Consider the following 13,850-nt stretch of genomic DNA (forward strand, 5'->3'; position numbering starts at 1 on the left):
TACTATAGCTGCAGAAGGCAGGGTTAGGCAGGACAAAAAATTTCTCCAAGATCACCCAGCCTTGGTGGAGAAAGTTGTGCAACTTAGATCTGTCTGACTATATAATTTATGTTTTTTCCAGTGGGCCAGGCTGCCTCTCCACCACCATTTGCTTAAAAAACATCAAGGGAAGGAGGGAGGATGAAATAAGGTTTATGGTGACAGTGAAAACAGACAGACACTAACACAGTTTAAAATCTAAGAGCCACCTTTGATTTCTTTTCATCACTCATTTCCCATAACCAGCTGGGTTACCAACACATATCCTAAACCCATCCTCTCCCCTCCACCTGATGTGGAAGCCATCATTCCCAGGTTTTTGGCCTGAGCTCATGCATGCGTGATGGTGACATTTAGTGAAATAAATAGAAACAAGGGAGGATCAAGTTGAGGGGTGAAAGTATTGTAAATCAGAGGTTTTGGTCTGACCATGGTCAACTGCCAACCTGAATGTTTAGACAGTCTAGGGGAGATGTGAAGTAGGCAGTTAGATATTGTAGTCAAGCATCTGTTTTGTTTGATGGCTAACAGGTTTCAGGCCCCACCTCTCCATCTTTTCTTCTTGTCCCACGTGTAGCAAGCTGATAAAAAAGCCTGGGCACCAGGCTGGGAAGACCTGAGGCCATGTTCCTGATCTCCTTCTCTGTTTCCCTCCAACTCAGGCTCCTTTACAGCTAAGGAGGCCCTTGCTTCCTATATCACAGTTACTCTGTGTCTTTATTTTCCTCACATGTAGAGTGAAGGTAGGAAGCCCCAGTCATGAGTTCTCCACACTCTGCTGGGAAGGGGATTGCTTTCTCCCAGGCAACCAGGGATTCTTTTTTAAAATTTTTTTTTAAATTTTAATCATTGTTCAAGTACAGTTTTCTCCCTTTTACTCCCATTCCAACCCACCCTCCCAACCCGCCCCACTTCCCTCCCATTACCACCCTCCCCCTAGTTTTTGTCCATGTGTCCTTTAAATTTGTTCCTGTGAACCCTTCCCATTCTCCCCTGAAATTCCCTCTTCTCTCCCCTCTGGTCACTGTCAGCCTGTCCTCTATTTCAGTGTTTTTGGTTATATTTTGCTTGTTTCTTTGTTTTGTTGTTTAGGTTCCTGTTAAAGGTGAGATCATATGGTATTTGTCTTTCACTGCCTGGCTTATTTTGCTTAGCATAATGCTTTCCAGCTCCATCCAAGCTGTTGCAAAGAAGCATAGAATGCTTTCTTTCTGCTGCATAAAATTCCATTGTGTAAATGTACCATAGTTTTTTGATCCATTCATTTACTGATGGGCATCTAGGTTGCTTTCAGCACCTAGCTATTGTAAATTGTGCTGCTATGAACATTGGGGTGCATAGGTTCTTTTGAATTGGTGTTTTAGTGTTCTTAGGATAGAGTCCCAGCAGTGGAATTGCAGGGTCAAAAGGCAGATCCATTTTTAGTTTTCTGAGGAAGTTCCATACAGCTTTCCATAGTGGTTGTACCAGTCTGCAGTCCCACCAACAGTGCACTAGGGTCCCCTTTTCTCCACAACCTCTCCAACGCTTGTTTGTTGTTTTGTTTATGATGGCCATTCTGACTGGTGTGAAGTGGTATCTCATTGTTGTTTTAATTTACATCTCTCTGATAGCTAGTGATATTGAACATCGTTTCATGTGTCTTTGGATCTTCTGTATGTCCTCCTTGGAGAAGTGTCTGTTCAAGTCCTTTACCCATTTTTTAATTGGGTTGCTTGTCTTCTTAGAGTGGAGTCATGTAAGTTCTTTATATATTTTGGAGATTAAACCCTTGTCTGAGGTATCATTGGCAAATATGTTTTCCCGTATAGTTGGTTCTCTTTTTATTTTAATAGTGTTTTCTTTAGCTGTGCAAAAACTTTTTATTTTGATGAAGTCCGCAACCAGGGATTCTGATCGCCTACAATGTACTACCTCTTCTCCTCTAGACATCAGTGGCAAACTTAGCAGTGTGGCATGATTTCAAAAGTTCTATATAAATTGGGTGTAGTCACAGGGTTTGGTCATTTATAAAAGACAAGAACATTTATCTACAACAGATGAGGAGCTTTAATTCTGCCTGCTAGTAATTCCCAATGGTTTTACCTATGAGATCTTTGTAGATAAATGCTAGGCCAGAAAAGGAGTGGGCCAGAGCATCTCATTTTCCTCTGGATTCCAAGTTAAGGAGAATATTTATGGCTGCCAAGAAGATGTGAATTTATCTCAAGTTAATAACACTTAAGCTTTAGGGATCCTCACTTGTCCAGGTGTCTTCCAAGATTCTGAGAGGGGCTCTAGCAATGTGCTTGCACAGTCATACAAATCTGGACAATATTCAGCTGTAATGCATTTTACTTAAATTAGCCCAGACCACTGCTGCTTTGCTCTAACTTCCGATATGTCACTCTTCCTCATGTTTTGGCTGGTTTTGGTTGGTGTTGGCTGGTGTTGGAGGGCAGGAGGCATTGCTGGGATTTGTTTGAGGGGAAGTTGGGATGGGGATGCATGGGTTTAGTGAGATATACTGATGTGAATCACTGTCCTCTCCCTGTATAGTTGTGATGGGCTATTTTAGTATATTTCTACCAGACCAGAGGCAGGATCCCAATGTGAACCCATGGTATTCTGTGGCAGCAGATAAATACATGGGCAGTGGAGGAGAAACAATATTTGAAATATATGGGTCCAGAACCTAGTCTGTGGGAAATATTTATAGTTATTAGATATGCATTTAAAATTGTATGTGGTGGATTTAGTTCTTCTTGTCACTTATTCAAAACGGAAGTTGAATAATGGAAGCTTTGAATCTATTGGGAATATATTTAGTAAAGCAGCATGTGCGGTTATAGATGCTCCTTACATTAACTTCACGGAATAGAATTTATGAGGTTCTCTGCATTCACAGGGCACAGAGCAATATCAGTACTATCAACTGTGAGTATGTCAGAGTGAAGTCTCATGTCTTTTGCATCCCAAAGTGTCAGACTCAGTCTTAATATATATGACACATCTGGTTCTCACATTTTGGTTCCAGAAGAAATGGGACCTAAAATGATTACTAATGTCACAGAAATAGGCTGTATATAAACATATTCACGATGCTTTTACTGTACACTATTGGCACACAGACTGTGATGGAGGACACAGAGAGCATTTAGACATAGCCCTGACCTCATGCAGCTCACCAGCAGGCAGAGAGATAAAGCATAGATAAAAAGCTGGCTGCCGACCAGGGGAGAAAAAGCAGAGCAGGGATCTAGTCCACATTTCCTATAGGACCTCCTGTGGTGGCTCTGAAAATGACAGGTTAAAGGGCCATGAGTGGTATGGGACCGAGCCAACAACAAACTGGAGAAGAGTGAAGAGTTTAGGCGGGGGGAGAGAGAGAGAGAGAGAGAGAGAGAGAGAGAGAGAGAAAGGAGGGAGATGCCTTTTCAGTATTTTCCATGAGGATGAAACTTTGAGGAGAAGTGTAAATATCTAAAGGTCATTTTTCAGAAGGATTTCTTGGTGGGATGCTATGCAAATTGTCTAGTGTTGTGCCGTTGACAAAATCAGCAGTACAACATTCCATTATTACTCAAGATCTGTGTTTCTTTGATGTGGCATCTTATAGACACAGGGCTATGAGACCACCTGGCTTTGTTTGGTTACATGGACACACATACTTGTAATAGAAGGAATGGGAAATGAGCTTGGCAGGAAAGGAGCTGCAACAAAACAGTGGATGAGACTAAAGAACATGAAGAGATACTCTGTGTCACCCTAGGGCTCCCCACATCCCAGGATTCCCCACAATTCTAGCTTCTTTGAAAAGGGTAGCTAGTTGTAGAGATATCAATCATCTCTCTGGGTTGATTGTGACTATTGGTGCTAACATTGATCCTCTTCCTTCTCCTGCTTCACTGGCCATATGAAACAGCCACAACTCATTGGCTTTAGGACACGCTCTCAGACTCCTTTCGGTCTTCACAGAAATCCTGTGTTTCTTTCTCAATTTAGATGCAAACTCTTGAGAGCCCGCTGCAAACTTTCTCCTCATGAACCCTTTTTTTCTATCTGAGAGTACATTTATCACAGGATCTGTACACATCCTTGGTTGCTAAAGTGGTACGCTGTTTCTAAGACTTATATTTTCTAAAGTACATCATGAAATTCAATCCCAGAGCCCAGGTGGTTTCAAATGGTCTACTTATTTGAAAGCAAGACGGCTTAGTTTTTTAAAAAATCCCTTTACATCTTGGCCAAGTCCCTATGTACAGTTGGACCACATCATAAAAGACTCCCAAATGATTGTGGCCGACGTTGTTGGATTGAATCATCTCTGTACCCAGATGATGAATCCGTGGGATTGGGGCTATTTCCAAACCCAGAGACGTTCAGGCTGAACATGGGCACCTGGGGACTTGTCTGTAGCCACCTGCTTTCTTGGAGACTAAAGAGGAAAAGGCATCTGTAGATCATGTTCCTTTGGTACTAGCCCCCCACTGACTCTAAACATAATGTTTAGTTGAAAGTAAGCTCCCAAATGATGTCAGATTTGGGAAGAAATTGCATCCTGAGTACCATTCATGGCCAGCAGTTAATTATTGGGTTTGTTTTTTTTCTCTTGTCTTTCCCAGGAAGAGTATTCTCTTCTAGTCATGGCTCAAAGTCTACAAAATGTGCATTTCTTACCTCAGCATGAACGTAGTGGACTGTGGGTGCTTTCACTGTAAGGGCACTGGAGGAGGTTTAAAGCTGGCTTTGCCTTTTGATGGCTAAGTGAACCTGGATGGGTCACTTTGCTCTGTGTCTTCTTCATTTTCTGCACATGTTCAGTGAAGGCAGAAATCCCCAAGTATGGATTCTCCACATTCTGCTGCGAAGGAGATTGCTTTCTCCCAGGCAACCAGTGATTCTAATTGTCAACAGTGTACTACCTCTCCTCCTCTAGATATCATTGGCAAACCTAGCAGTGTAGCCAATATCAATAGTCCTATGTCTTCCACATCAGCCAAACTAGATAATTAAAGGCTCTGCAAGGTCACCACATTAAACAGCTCTCTAGGAGAGTCAATCACCCTATATTCTATACAGAAATGGTGCTCCTGAGTTGTGCAAATTGGCAAGTACTGAGGACGTGGTGGGAATTCCTATTTCTGTATCTTCCATTTCTTTAATGAAGACTCTAATCACAGTCAGTCCTGCCTACAGGGACATGTCAGTGCTTTTGATGTGTATTTTCCTTGGCCCTTTCTTCATGGATTAGGAAGCCAGTGTGTGAATTCTGTGAGTTTCTGAGAATTTGTTTCCAACCCCACATTAAAAAATTCCAGCATGGATTTAGAGTTCCTACTGAGTTTACCATGAAACAGAGTCAAAATTTCATTTATCACTAGACCTCTATAAGTCTTCACTCAGCCTGCTGGGCTGCGGTGGGTTTTGGGTCCAAGGATTTAGGGTTTAACTAAAGTCGGTGCCTAGTAATTTCTCAGAGGTATAATTTGAAAGGCACAGGTCCCTCTGGGGAAGGCTAGGAAAAACACTTACAGTGCATACCTCCAATATTTTTCACATGGCTCATGGTTCCCTCTTCAAGGGTACTTGGCCATCCCTCCCTCCATTCAAGGGGCTTTGGGTTTGTCCAGATATGGAAATTACCTTAGGAATTACAAGAATATTATAACATTATATCTTGGTGTCATAAAACTTAGAGCTATGCAAATCAAGTAGGTCTTTGATGAGTTGCCAGTCTATTTAGGGCCTAGGGTATCCCAAGGTCGGTTGTACTCTCCACTCCTTTCTGTACAGGTTAGACCTACGATGTTGTTGTCCATTATGGTGACTACACCTGGTTTAGAGTTGTAGGAGAAAGGCTTCTAATTGGCCTTGGACTCACTGGAGTTTCCTCTTCTCAGTGAAATTAGTGACTCCATTTTACTTGGGAACATTTTCCATCAGCATAGAGAAATGTCCATAGAGAAATGCCATCAAAGTATTTCAGTGACGCTGGCTGGCACTCTTTTCCTCAGTGCAGATCTTAAGTGCTTGGTAAAAGAGTGCTCAGATCAACCAATGGTAGGGAGTGATAAATCCACTCTAGCCTTCTAGTCCCCTAGAGACTTTGGTTTCCTTCCTCTACTAATACCAAAGGACTCGACTTCCTTTATTTATGTTGTTGCTATGTCCATGTTTCTATCAACAACTCCCATGCACTCAAGCTAGACATTGAATCCAGAATCACTGGAAGAATACCCTGTTGGTAACTCCAGCCAGAGGTATTATGTTCTCCCTTTGGCTGAAGCACTCTCAAGAGCCATTTCTACACTAGTTCTCTGGCTCTTTATACCTTCTCATCTCAGGTTTGACTTTGAGATTTCCTCCTTTCAGATTCACAATCTCATCTTGACTTTGAGGATCCTTGTCAAGTTATTTATTTATTTATTTATTTATTTATTTATTTATTTATTTATTTATTTTTTACCTCTCTGAGCTCTGGGAGGGTTATCATCTATAAATAGGGGGGCTATGTTTACCCCATAGTATTTTTGAAGAATTAATGAAATAATGCTGTACAAACCTTGGGGATCTCCACAGAGATTCAGTAAATAGAGTGTTTTGAGGTAGATATTAGTATTATATTATTATTAATATTATAATATAGGGTTCTTATAAAAAGTAAAGAAGATGAAGTATATAAATCACCTTTTGTGCATAATTTGTATTTGGTATGCAGTAGGCTCTTTTTTTTTTTTTAAGGAAATGAATGCCATTTTCTATTCACTTAGCTTCTACTTTATTTTTTTAATATTTTTTAAAGATTTTATTTATTTATTTTTAGAGAGGGAAGGGAGAGGGAGAGAGAGAGAGAGAGAGAGAGAGAGAGAGAGAGAGAGAGAGAGAGAGAGAGAGGGAGAGAGAGAGAGAGAGAGAGAGAAACATCAATGTGCGGTTGCTGGGGGTTATGGCCTGCAACCCAGGAATGTACCCTGGCTGGGAATCGAACCTGGGACACTTTGGTTCCCAGCCCACGCTCAATCCACTGAGCTACGCCAGCCAGGGCGGTATGTAGTAGGCTCTTAATAAATATCTGCATTCGTTCTTCCCTCCCATTGGGGTGCTTGCCTTTTCCCTGGGGTTGGTGCTGTTGCCAGAGACAGGCAAATCTTACAAAGGCATCTCACACAGGGTCCAACAACAAACTGAGTCTTTGGTTCTCCGGTGCCCAGGACAACTTACCCAAATCAGTGTAGACAGCTCCTTTTGGGTTTCCACAGACTTGCCAGCAGAACTGCCTCTAATCCTCAGTGACTTGCACCTGAGCAGCTGCAGTTTCTTATGGACCCAGTCCCTGTGTGATCTCAACTGAACATGCCAGCCTGGCCAGCTCCCTTGCCCATCTCAGGACTGTTGCTGCAGAACCCATTCTATTGCAGATTCTTTGCCAAAGCTACGAACAACCACTTGTATCTCAGTCCCTTGTTAGGCTTTGAGACTAAAGTAGATTTTCTACACAAAAGCAAGGATTAGTTTCAGCACCTCTCCTAACTTTTATGTATGGTTTTATATTTTTAAAAGTCCCTTCCTATCACTTATTATCTCTGTATTTAACTATAGTTACTAAATAATACCCAGTATTACATTATATAGTTAGGTGTTAAAATACAGGGTCCTCAGAAAAGGATCTTGCAAATTTACTCACCAGATTTAAACTGAGGAGGTAATTGAAATCTATTGGAGTGCTTGACTTTGGGCACCAAAGGCCCAAGCAACCAGAGGGATTAGTACAAGAAGAAGTGCTCAGAGTACTAAATATATTAGCCCTTAAAGGAACAGTTTTGCTACTTTAGTCTTTCCTTTTACAAATATTTATTGAGCAACTATTACATGCCAAGCATTCTTCTAGGCGATAAAGATTAAATAAGGAACAAATAGACAAAATTTTTGTTCTCATGAAGCTCATATCCTAGAGAGGGAGGCAGGAGTAAAATAAAATAATATTTGCTAGAGGGTAGAAAGTATTAAGGAAAAATATAGGCATGTGGAGGTTATAAATTGTTGGGGTTGGTATTGTGGGCATTGCTACATTTCCTAGCCTTATCTTGGAGTTAGTCTGGGGCTAAGTTGTCTCCAGTGGAGCGAGAGAAAAGTAGCATGGGCCATGCCAGGGAGTGCCTCCTTCATGAGCTCTTCTGCCATGCCTTCTCCTAGGCTGCGATGGCAAATCCCAGAGCCATCTGGAAGGCAGGTGTTGCAGATGCCAGATCCACAGTGTCTGAGTCCTTGAATGACCAGTGGAGGAGAGCTGCCCACCAACCTGAAATACCTATCTGCACTGTCAAGTGAGAAATAAAATTCGAGACTATCTTTTTAGTGCCATTTTATTTTGGGTGAGGGGGCAGGGCACAGTCTAGTCTCTATAGCACTTACCTAATTTATGGAGTACTCATGCAGTGTATCTTTAAATGAAATAATATTTATTTATGCACATGGATGATTGCTATATTTTAGTCACATGAATGAGAGAGCTATGGTAGCAGAGAAAGAGGTGTTTAATTCTTTCAGCAGTGGGTGGTTTAGGGTCAAGTTGCGAAAGATATGATAAAGGAGATGATATTTGAGCTGTGTTTAGAGACAAACAATATTGAACTTTGGGAAGGAAAAGGGGAAGGGAACTCCAAATCTAAGTCATAGATTGAATAAAAGCCCAGAGGCATGAAAGTGACTATTTTGTGCTGTGGTTGTGTGTTTTAATTCCTTGTAATCATGAAGACATGAAGAAAATGACATAGCCTTAAACCATTGTTCTAATTATCTCAATCTGATTTTATACATTTGAATGTGGGAAATATGGTGTATTAAAAAAAGCAATGCACAGGTTTGAAACTAAACATAGCTGTTATCACCAGATCCAAAGATTTCAAAGACGATGTTTACAAGGCTGTAAAAAAAAACCCATTTGATTCTTTCAAAATGCCTGAATGTTCTTAGTTATGAGGCTTCAAATAGCAGGTTAAACTGCAAATCCTGCTTCTCTAAAATCTGAATTCAATTGTAGCTGAGATGGATTCTAAAAAATAGATGCCTGTAGTTGCAAAAATACAATTAAAATGGTTAAAAGGATTACATTCTTTTCCAACTCACACACAAAGGAGTATGTCTTGTCTCTAGTTATCAGACAGTATAAATCCTACTACTACATATTAGAGAACATATATCTAACAGGTTTAGCACAGCCTGTCCATTTCCTTTGTGTCTGAAGCTACCACATCCTGCACTCTGTTACTGAACTGAATGTCCAGCACTACGCTAAGAGTCCTATACATTGGTAAGCCAGGTATTGTGTTTCCTTGTTTTACAGATGGGGAGACTGAGGCACAGAGGTTGAGTCCTTGTTCAAGGTTAAATGATTACAAAGTCCCACAGCAGCAATTTGAGGAGGTCTGTTTAGCTTCAAAGCTCATTTTATTAACCACAACATTCCTTCTTTGCTCCTATTTAACATTTATTTTTTTATTTCCAGGGTCTGTAGTTTTATTTTCTAGAGATATCTGAATATTATTTTTTGGAGTATGTGTTTAATCATCATGTTTTTAAAACATTCCTCCACAATAAGTATTCGTTTTCAATCCTGCCCTCTGGGGCCATGCCGACCTTTCGCTGAGCCGTGACTTCAACATGACAGTGGTCTCCAGTGTTTTGCAATAAAGGGCAGTTTCCTTTGGCCAAGAGTTACCTTATTGGGCCACAGGACACCCAGATTATGCAGGCTTTCAAGGCATCCATATATCAGCATAAATCATTCCTACATCTCTGGGTAAAACAAGGTCAGCTCAGTCTTAATTCTGTCTCTAATTTTTGGGTTCAGTAGTTAAGCTTTAATATTCATTGTTGGGAAATTGGTGGATTTCATGAAAAACAATGTTTTAACAGTTTGTGTTGTCTGTTAGGGTTGCAGAGGTGGCAAGGAGGGGTTAGCAGTAACTCAGTGTCAGCTGTGTGTCAGGTAACATGCTTCTGCTCTTTTATTTAATCATCACCAAAGCCCTATGAGGTAAATATTTTTATTTCAGTTTTTACAGATGAGGAATCTGAGGTTCAGACTTGTCCAGGGTCGCCCTGTTAGTAGATAGTAATTCTGGAATTCAAATGGAAGCCCCTCAGATTTCCATAGTCTGGTATCTTTTCACAAAATGGTTTTTGAATGATTAAAATAAGTTGTTCTATTTTAAAGTAATTTCTCTAGCTTATTGTTTTTAAAAGCCTGAAGCCATGAAATAGACTTTGTGGATTACTATTGGTATTAAAAATAATAGAATCAAGTGAAAATATTAGAGTACATTCTATGTAATACAGGCAATCATTGTTTTGTGAAACTTCTGTTTCAGTTCTACATACATACATGTATTCAGCTGTGCCTAAGAACGTGTGGCCTGGCTTGCCTTGTAAAAGTATTTTACGGTGGCTGTCAAGAGCCTCGGTCCCTGCAGTCTCTTATACTCCAATCCAGACACTAGATGTCCTATAGACTTCTCTAGTTCTCAGGTTTGAAACTGACCTTCCCCCACTGCCTCACAGCCTTGCTCTTCTCCCTGCGTTCTGTGTGTTCCGTGTCCCAGCTATGGGCATCCTCAACCATTGCTGCCTTCTTAATGGTCACATCCAACCTGCTTTCTAGTTACATCAGATTTTACTTATGAACTAGATCTCAAAACTCTCCCTTCCACTCCAGTGTTCCCTACTGTTGACTTTGGAGGCAAGAATGCAGTTTAATACAAACCTCTATCCTGGGCAACCACTCCTTTGCCTTTTCCTCTTCAGCCTGTCTTTGGCAGTGCTGCCAGAGTGCATCCCTGGGGTTGCTCCCTTATTACTGAAGAGTGAACTCATTTGTGTTCTTATTTAATATGGATTGAGCAGACAGCACATCTGAGCATATCACCCCTGCTGTGTAAAATCCTTGCCTAGATCTTCTTGTTGAGAGCAGAGGCTCTGTGGAGGGGTATAGATTTCTTAAGATGTGCCCAGGCCATGCTTTGAGTGTAGGAAGAAGAGATGACTTCTCACATTTAGTTTATTGGTAAAGAAAAAACACATACAATTTGTAAAGACATAAATATCTTGTATGCACATGTCAGGGACATGGACTCATTTCTCTTTTCTTTACCGAGAAGGGGTACAATGTTTGGTCACTGTAGCATGGACCAGAGCTCTGCATGCTCCTTAGCTTTCCATGCTAAGCCCTTGGCAATCCAGCACCAATTTCACTTTCCAGGTTAATGTCTGCTTATTTCCCACTCCTTTCTCCTTCCGTTTGTGCTCTTGGCTCCAGCTATGCCCAACTAGTATATTTTCTAATTTGTAGATTTATTTTTTAATATTCTAATGTTTCTGGGATGCATTTTGTAGGGATTGTTAAAATAAGTTTGCCAGCAGCCACTTAAGGAAGTGAGGTGTCATGGAGGGCCCCGCCTCTGTGTGTGTGTGCACATGGCCCCCAAATCCAAGGTATTGGCTCTCCTGTTTTGGAAAATGCCGTCATGCAAAGATCAATTCCTATCTGCCAAAGGCTCCAACACAATTTGTGTGTGGGTTTTAAAGAACTTTTTAATGTGATGAGACATACAAGAGTAAAATAATATTTAAAAACACTAGTAATAGTTATCTGTGAATTGTGGAATTGGTGGTGATTATGATTACATGCTTTTTTATACATTCTGATACTCAGATTTTGTGTAGTGGTCAGATGGTCCTTCATTATGACACACTTCATTCATACAGAAGAACATGTCATGTACATATTAGGTGTAAAGGATATAAAACAAATACCTGTCAGTTTGAAAAATGAAAGGTTATTGATGTCTCTGAAGCCCCCTAGTGTGCCCCTCCTCAGGTATAACCCTCTTTTCTGCCAAGGGTAACCATATCCGATTACCCAGGATTTGTGTTCATCATTATGTTACTTTACATTATAGATTACTAATTTGTATGTACCCCAATTGATATATTATGGATATTTATATATTTAGGGCTTTATAATAATAACAGTGTCCTACTGTGTGTGTCACCTTGCAACTTGCTTTTCTCACTCAGTGTTAGGTTTAGATTATCCACATGGATACATAAAGCTGTAGTTCATTGATTTTCCCTGCCCATGGTGTTGTACAGTATGAATTCTACTGAGATTTATTAATCTGTTTTCTGTTGACAAACACGTGGGTGAGTTCTAGTTATTTTTCTATTATAAACAATGCTGTCATGAACTTTCTCGAGAACATCTCCTGCTACACGTATTTAAGAGTTTCTCTAGGCTGTAACCCAGGAGGGAAATTACGAGGTCAGGGAATATGGGTATCTTCACCATGCAAAAATAACACCAAATAGTTTCCCAGTGTGATTATACCAATTGACAGTGCCATCACCAGCATATGGAAATGCCCATGGCTCCACATCCAGCCAACTTTTACTATTGTCCTACTTTTAATTTTTGCCAGCCAGTGAGTGAGTAGAAAATAGTATCTTACTGTGGTTTAAGTTGGCATTTTTATGCTCACTAATGAGGTTGAACATTTTATACATTTATAGACCATTTATGTTTCTCTGTTTACTTTTATGTGAAATGGCTTCTTATGCCTTTTTACCATTTAAAAAATTGGGTTACTTATTGCTTTACTGGTTAAGAGAGAATTCTTTAATATCTTTGGATAATGCTTTGTTAGTTACTTTTATGGCAAGTTTCCCTACTGGTTTTGGCTTTTAAAAAACATTTCTACAAGCTCTCTTGATAAACAGAAGCTTTTATTTTTAATGTAGTCACATTTATCAATTGTGTGTGTATGTGGGGGTGGGACGTGATTAGAGCCTTCTGGCTTGTTATGGAGTCTTTCCTTATACCAAGATTAAAGACCTTGCATATTCTCCTTCTTGTATATTCTCCTTTACTTTTTTAAAGTTTTACTTTTTCCACTGAAGTACTTAATCTTCTAGAATAGAGTGTTATGTATTGTGTGAGGCAGTATACATTTCATATTTCCCACCACAATGGATACCCTGTATTCCTAGTACCACATTTTCAATAGCCCATCCTTCCCCATCTCTGCAATGCTGCGTCTGCCATGAACCAAGTTTCCATATATTCAGGAAGGTATCTTGGCTCTCAGTTCTATCATAATGATCTGTTTGTCTATACTTGTGCCATCACATTAATGCCTTCACCCTATAGCCTCATAAGCCATCTGGTAGGACAAAAATTCATTCAAGGTAAGTGTAAGTCTTTCCAAGTTTTGCAAAAAAGTTCTTGTTGAAATTTTGGCTGGAATAATTTAACTATAGATTATTTTGGTGAGAATCATGTCATTATGATATCAAGTCTTCCCATCCATGACCACAGTAAAATTTTTATTTATTTGGTTCTCTTTTAAGAAGTTACTTATTTTAAGTGTTTCTTTAATCTAAATATGCAATTGGATATTGTATATTGGTGTTTTGTACAATCATCTTACTCTCTTATCAGTGATAATAATTTGCATTTTTTTTCAGTTTTTGATATGGACAATTACAACACCTATGAATATTTCCTATTCTCATTCTTATTATTTCTTTTTCTTGATTTAATATTCTGGCTAGGACCACTACTGAGTAAGGAATCACCTTGTTCCTTCCTTAAAGGAAATACTTCTAATATTTTACCTTTAAGTATGTTTTACTATAGGTTTTTGAAAGATGATCTTTATCAGTTCCCTTCTAGTACTAGTTCTATAAGAATTTTGCATTATGAAACTTTAAATTTTATTGAACATTTAAAAACTCTAACAAGAAGGAATAGGATTTTTAAATTATTAATTAGA

Source organism: Phyllostomus discolor, chromosome 5 (assembly GCF_004126475.2).
Source record: "Phyllostomus discolor isolate MPI-MPIP mPhyDis1 chromosome 5, mPhyDis1.pri.v3, whole genome shotgun sequence".
Taxonomy (NCBI): domain Eukaryota; kingdom Metazoa; phylum Chordata; class Mammalia; order Chiroptera; family Phyllostomidae; genus Phyllostomus; species Phyllostomus discolor.